This window comes from Macaca fascicularis, chromosome 10 (genome assembly GCF_037993035.2).
Source record: "Macaca fascicularis isolate 582-1 chromosome 10, T2T-MFA8v1.1".
Taxonomy (NCBI): domain Eukaryota; kingdom Metazoa; phylum Chordata; class Mammalia; order Primates; family Cercopithecidae; genus Macaca; species Macaca fascicularis.
Genome location: NC_088384.1, coordinates 39,695,001 through 39,702,500, shown reverse-complemented (window position 1 = coordinate 39,702,500; position 7,500 = coordinate 39,695,001).

Sequence of the window (7,500 nt, the reverse complement as noted above, 5' to 3'; positions counted from 1 at the left end):
CCCTCGGCGGCCGGCCGGCGCACGCGTGGCCGGCCCGAGCCCACCGCAACCGCTCACACGGCCCGCGCTCACCCGCCAGAGGGGAGCACGGGACGTGCGCTCGCCAGACCAGGCGGCGCCCTTCCCCGCGTGGGAGGGGCGCGTCTCACTCAACCGCCTCGACCCGCACAGCCAACGCGCTCCCTCAGGACCCACGCGCGGACACCACGGCGGCGACCGGAGGAGGGGGCGCTGGGGGCGGGAGCGACACACCACCGCTCGGCCTCGGGCACCTGAGAGACAGCCCGGGGCGCTCCAGGAGCACCGCAAAGGCCCAGGCGGAGCCAGCGCTCGTGCAATACCCGAGAGGGCAGCACGGCGGGCCAGCGGGACAGCACCCCCACCGCCGCGGAGGGGGGCGGCCCACGAGGCGACGACCACAAGAGGCGAAAGCGAGGGGTGCCTGCTGCGTCAGAGGACCCCCGCCGACCCACGCCGGACGCCACGAGGCAGGCGGCGGGGTCGGGACAGCGAGGTCGGGCCGGGTTCCGCACCCCAGTGCCTCCCAACGCACCGCCCACAGGCGGGGATGGGAGACGGGGGAAACCCCGCGGGCGGGACGAGAAGAACGGGTCTCATTCACCACGAATGCCCGCCCCTCGCCCGTCGCGGCTCGGTCCCGGCCCGGGAGAGCGTGACATCACCACATCGATCAGGGAAAGCATCCCCGGAGCAGGGTCGGCCGGCCAGCCACAGCCTCCCCAGAGGCCAGCGAGCAGATCAGCCTGGCCATCCCCAGCCCCAGGACAGGGGCGGCAGACAACCCGGCAGAGACGAGGAATGCCTGACACGCACGGCACGGAGCCAGCGGGAGTGGGGTTGTCACGGCCGCCCCAGGTGCCCGCAGCGGGGAGCGCACGGTGGCACGGTAAGCCCGCGCCACCTTCCCCGCCGCCCCCAGGTGGGTCAGAGACCCGGACCCAAGGCGGCACCGGGAGCTGGGACGCTCGGATGCATGAGAGACCGGGCACACGGGCCCCAGCAGGCGGCTCAAGCACGAGCAGGGCCGGCTAGCCGGGTCACCGGGAGGCCGAAGACCCGCGACGCATCCAAGAGACCCAACCTCTCCAGCGACAGGTCGCCAGAGGACAGCGTGTCAGCAATAACCCGGTGGCCCAAAATGCCGGCTCGGAGTGAAACATATACCTCCCCAGGAGACAGGAGGTCGAGTCACCGACCACGCCGCCGGCCCAGGGAACCCGCGACACGGGCATCTGTCCCCAAAATCGCCACCATCGCAGCCAGACACGGAGCACCCAGGGCCCTCTGGTCGACCCCAGGACACACGCCGGAGCAGCGCCGGGCCAGGGACGTCCTCCCGGCCACCCGTGCCACGCAGGGGCCGGCCCGAGTCTCCAGAGCGAGACTCGGAAGCGTTTTCGGCCGTCCCCTCGTACGACCGGGACACACGAGGGACCGAAGGCCGGCCAGGTGTGACCTCTCGGGCCGCACGCGCGCTCAGGGAGCGCTCTCCGACTCCCCACGGGGACTTGCAAACAACAGGTCACGGCAGAGGGACCGCTCCCCGGCACCCGGGGGACGAGGCAGGACGGTCCCCGGCTCCCCACGGGGACTTGGAGAAAAAATTCGGCCGCTGCCTCAGACGGCCAGGATGCGCGCGGGCCCGCGACCGGGCCGGGAAGGGTGTCCCCAGCCTCCCGCCCCAAGCCCGGTGGGTCCCCGCGGGTCGCGGGTCAGGCCTCGGGAGCCGCGGCGTGCTGGTCGACCAACCCCGGCAGCCCCACACCCGGCTCTGGCCCGAAAGCGCAGCGACAACCTCTCCCCACATAAGCCTGCACGCCTGAGCTCTGACTCACAAGTGACGCGCCAGAGCTCTGGCGCGACCGGGACAGCCCGGCTGACGACCGCGGTCTTTCCGGAGCTCTGCCTAGCTCACAGCGGGGACGGTCCCCTCCCTCGGCAGCTGCCACCGCAGCTCCGGAAGCCAAGGGAACGATATAAAAGCGGCCGCCAGATGGAGTCCGACAACCGTCGCGAACGTCACCAAGACAGATCCGGATGGCAGGCCGGCCCGCGGACCGCAAAACCGAAACCGTGAGTCGAGAGACGCTATCCCGAGGCCGAAAACGCAGCCCCTGTACCCCAACCCCACAGAAACGGTCCCCAAACCCTGTCTCTGCATGGACCGCGACACAGTCAGAAGACAACCCACGGCGTGTGGATGTTCGGAGAGGCATCTCGGTGGGAGAAACAACAAGCAAGGACTCGGTCGCGGGTCGTTGAGGACACAGGGAGACACAGAATGCGTAGGCTCTTCCTGAATCCAGACAGAGAAGGAGGGAGGGAGGGAGGGAGGGAGGGAGGGAGGGCGGGCGGGCGGGCGGGCAGGCAGGCAGGAAAACATAAAGAAGGAAACAGAGAAAGAAAGAAAGGAAGGAAAACCTAAAGGAGAGAAAGGAAGAAAAGAGAAGAGAAGAGAAGACAAATATCAATATAAGTACTTACATTTGTATATAGGTATAACATATAAAACTACATTAAAATAGAAAAAAATTTATATGCATACACATGAATAAACAGATAAAAATGAATAAATAAAAAATAAGGTAACATAACATAAGCAAATAGGCCAGGCGCGGTGGCTGACGCCTGTGATCCCAGCACTTTCAGAGGCTGGGGGAGAGAGAGAGAAAAAAAAATGAAAGAAAGAAAGAAAGAAAGAAAGAAAGAAAGAAAGAGAGAGAGAGAAAGAGAGAGAGAAAGAAAGAAAGACAGAAAGAAAGAAGAAAGAGAGAGAGAGAGGGAGAAAGACAGCGAGAAAGAAAGGCGAGAGAAGAAAGAAAAAAAAAAGAAAGAGGAAAGACAGGAAGAAAGACAAAGCAAGAAAGCAAGATAACAAGACAGCAAGAAAGCACGACAGAAAGAGAGAAAGAGACAGAAAGAAAAAGCAAGAAAGCAGCAGAGAGAGAGAGAGAGAGAGAGCGCGCGAGCGCGAGCGAGCGAGCGAGCAATCGAGAGAGAGAGAGAGAGAGAGAGAGAGAGAGAGAGAGAGGAGGAGGAGGCGGCGAGGCGAGGCGAGGCGAGGCGAGGCGAGGCGAGGCGAGGCGAATCTACCTGCTTTCACTACATGTGGGGAGAATCAGGAAAGCCCCCACTAACAACAAGGCCTGAAGTGGAGCTGCCATCTCTGAAATCCGAGCAGAAGAGTCCACACGGGTTAAAGACACGAAGAAAGTCAGGGAAACAACTGCTCAAAGAGAAGAACAATCTGGCCCAGCCAGGGTCTGTCTCCTGAAGTTGTGTGGGCAACGAGGGAGTGGGACGGAGGGAGGGAGTGGGACGGAGGGAGGGAGGGAGGGAGGGCCTCCGAGGCTCGTGTCAAACAATAAATGATAATAAAATAAAAGGAAGTTAAAAAAAAAAATTGCGCATCATTCGTAGCATCACTGACGCCTCGAAAGGCGAGAGGCATGTGTTTATGTCACTGTGGGACTGTTTTCTTTTTTCTTTTTTTTTCTTCTTCCCTCTTTTCCCGGAAACTCACTTTTTAATTATTTCATTTTCCTTTTCTTTTTTTTTTTTAATTTTTAATTTTACTTTCATTTTTACTTTTATTTTTAATTGTTTGAGAGGTTGTCTCCCTCTCTCGCCCAGGCTGGTGTACAGTGGCGCGATCTCGGCTCACTGCAACCTCCGCCTCCCAGGTTCAAGTGATTCTCCTGCCTCAGCTCGGCCTCCCGAGTAGCTGAGATTACAGACGCGCACGACCATGCCCGGCTAATTTTTGGTATTTTGACTAGAGACGGACGGGGTTTCACCATACTGGCCCTGCTGGTCTGACCACCTCGTGATCCAGCGATCCACCACCCTCGGCGTCCCAAAGTGCTGGGATGACAGGCTTGAGCCACCGCGCCGGGCCTAGTTATTCCTTTTATTTTATTTCAAATTTTTAATTGTACGTATGCATGTATGCATGTATGTATGTATGTATGCATGCATGCATGCATGTATCTATCCTTTTTTTTTTTTTTTTTTGAGACGGACAGAGAGAGACAGTGAGAAACAGAGAGAGAGAGAGAGAGAGAGAGAGAGAGAGAGAGACAGACAGACAGAGAGAGAGAGAGAGAAACAGACGGGGGGGAAGAGAGAGAGAGAGAGAGAGAGAGAGAGAGAGAGAGAGACCAACAGACAGAAGGACAGGCAGAGAAAGAGAGTAAGACAGAAGACAGACACAGGGACACAGGGAGAGAGACAAGCGGGGGGGGGGGAGAGAGAGAGAGAGAGAGAGAGAGAGCTCCCAGACATCACGAAGCCGTTTCAATGACATATTCTCTCTGGTCTTTGTCTGGGGATATTCAGTTTTTCACCGTAGGCCTCAAGGGCTCCCAGATGTCCCTTTGGAATCTCTACAAAGAGAGTGTCTCCAACCTGCCTAATCAAAAGAAAGGTGTAACTCTTTAGGATGAGTCCACACATCGCAAAGCAGTTTCTCAAATACATTCTTTCTATTTTTCATCTGGGAATATTCGGTGATTCACCATAGGCCTAAAGGGACTCCCAAAAATCCATTCAGAGAGACTGCCCAAAAAAAGTGTTTCTAACCTGATGAATCCAAAGAATGGTGTATCGCTAAGAGATCAATCTACGCATCACAAATCAATGTGACAGATAGCCTCTCTCTGGTTTTAATCTGTGGATAGTCTGTTTTCCAACGTAGGCCTCAATGGGTTTCCAAATGTCCCCTCACAGATTCTACGGAAAGCGTGTTTCCAACCTCCTGGTTCAAAAGAATTATCCGTTCGAGGTGAATCCACACGTCAAAAAGCAGTTTCACCAGCAGCAGTTTTTCTCCTTTTCCTCTGGGGATGTTCACTTTCACCAGGAGCCACAAAGGGCTCCCAAATGTCCCTTCGAAGATTCTGCAAAGAACTGCTTCCAATCGGCCGCGTGCAGCGGCTCACGCCTGTCATCCCAGCATTTTGGGAGGCAGAGGCGGGTGGATCACCTGAGGTCAGGAGTTCGAGACCAGCCTGGCCAAAACGGTGAAACCCCATCTCTACCAAGAACACAAAAAATTTGCCGGGCTTGGTAGCGGGTGCCTGTAATCCCAACTACTTGGGAGGCTGAGGCAGGAGAATCCCTTCAACTGGAAGGCAGAGGTTGCAGTGAGCCGAGATGGTGTCACTGCACTCCAGCCTGGGGGACAGAGTGAGAGTCTGTCTTAAAAAAAATAAAAATATTAAGAAAAAAATACTACTACAACAACAACAACAACAACAACAACAACAACAACAACAACAGCAACAACAACAAAATGCTTCCAATCTGCTGAATCAACAGAAAGGTTTAACTCAGTAAGAGGAATCTACACATCGCTAAAAAGCAGTTTTACAGATAGCTTCTTGTTAGTTTTTATCTACAGTTTCCTGGTTTTCACCCTAGGCCTCGAATAGCTCCCAAATGTCCTTTTGCAGATTCTACAAAAGGGCCGCTTCCAACCTGGTATATCAAAAGAAAGGTTTCACTCTGTGAGATGAATCCACACACGACAAAGCAGTTTCAGAGACAGCTTCTTTCTAGTTTTTATTTGGGGATATTCGGTTTTTCACACTAGGCCTCAGTGGGCTCCCAAAGGTATACTCGCGGATTCTACAGAAAGAGTGCTTCAAACCTCCTCAATCAAAAATTAGTTGTAATTCGGTGCCATGAATCCACACATCACAAAGCAGTATCATAGAGAGCTTCTTTCTATTTCTCTGGTGGGGATACTCGGTTTTTCACAACAGGCCCCAATGGGCTCCCAAATGTCCATTCTGCTTCCAAACTGCTGAATCCAAAGGCAGTTTTAACTCGGTATGATGAATCCACACGTCACAAAGCTGTTTCATGAAGACCTTCTCTCTCGTTTTTATCTGAAAACATAAGATTTTTTCACCATACGACACAAGGGTCTCCGAAATGTACACAGAGAGATTCAACCAAAAAACCCTTCCAACCTGCTGAGTAAAAAGAAAGGTTTAACTCTGCGAGACGAATACACACACGACAAAAGCAGTTTCACAGAGAAAGGTGTTTTTTTTGTTTGTTTGTTTGCTTGCTTGCTTGCTTGCTTGCTTGCTTGCTTGCTTTTTGGTTTGTTTTCTTGGTTTTTTTTTTTTTTTTTTTGGAGACGCACTTCCGCTCTTGTTGCTCAGACTGGAGCGCAATGGCGCCATCTCGCCTCACTGCGACCTCCGCCTCCCAGGTTCAAGCAATTCTCCTGCCTCCGTTTCCCTTCCCGAGTAGCTGGGATTACAGGCATGTGCCACCACGCCCGGCTAATTTTGTATTTTCAGTAGAGACGGGGTTTCTCCATGTGGGTCAGTCTTGTCTCGAACTGCCGACCTCAGGTGATCTGCCAGCCTCGGCCTCCCAAAGTGCTGGGATGACAGGCGTGAGCCACCGCGCCCGTACAATTGTATTGTATCGTATTGTATTGTATTTACATTGATTGATTGATTGATTCATTGATTGATGCTGCCTGATCAAAGGTCACTCAGGCCCAGTCGTCAAAGTGGCGATTTCCTAGGCAACAAGGAAGGGGGGAGCTTGGAGGTGGGGGCGGGGGCGGTGGAGAAGACACAGTTGCCCCAGGCTGTGCGCAGGCGGCCTGAGCTTCCTTCCTCTGTTGAGGCCTCCATTTTCAGAGTAACAGTGGCCGCTAGGTGATGCCCGACGTCTGCCAATGAGACTGTCAGCCCGGAATGAATTGGGATCGCCTGGAGGGTGAGGCGGGAGGGGGAAGGATGGAGGCCCCCACAGCACAGTGGGTCACCGCGCCCTTCCAGGCGATCCCCACAACTAATCGACCAGGGCCCCTGGGGGCACACAGCCTAAGACCCCAGCCATCGGATCATCTGGAACTTCTGTCCGAAGACGAGAGACGAGAGACCGACTGGAAATTCTCTCGGTCAAGGTCCAAACCTAAAAGAATCACTGACACAGACACCAGGACTAACTAAGACAATTTGTAAAAGTTTCCGTGTTTTGGGTGAATCCGCGTATTTCTGGATCACAAAATTACTGATTTTGAACATTGCGGTTTTTCTACTCCTTACGTGTACGGTCCTGTGATAGACAGACCAGGGGACTCCTCAGCTCAGAGTCCATGAGGCCAGAAGCTGACATCCTAAATTTCTATGTAGAATGAATTTCAGCAAGCCAGCCAAACACTCTGCCGTAAAACTGTCCGGAAGACAAGCGGTGGTGTTTCGGGGGCGGACTGGGGGGGGAGGGGGGGGGGAGCCGGGTGCGGTACGCTCACGCCTGTCATCCCCGCACTTTGGGAGGCCGAGGGCAGGCGGATCCCTCGAGATGGTGGCCATTGCACTCCAGCGTGGGCAACAAGAGCGAAAACTCCGTCCAAAACAAGAACAACAACAGAAACGTTAAGTGCCGTCTGCTGTTATTTTTGCTTCCCACCCCGAGAAGAACAGAATACAGCTGTTGTCTCCCTGCCCG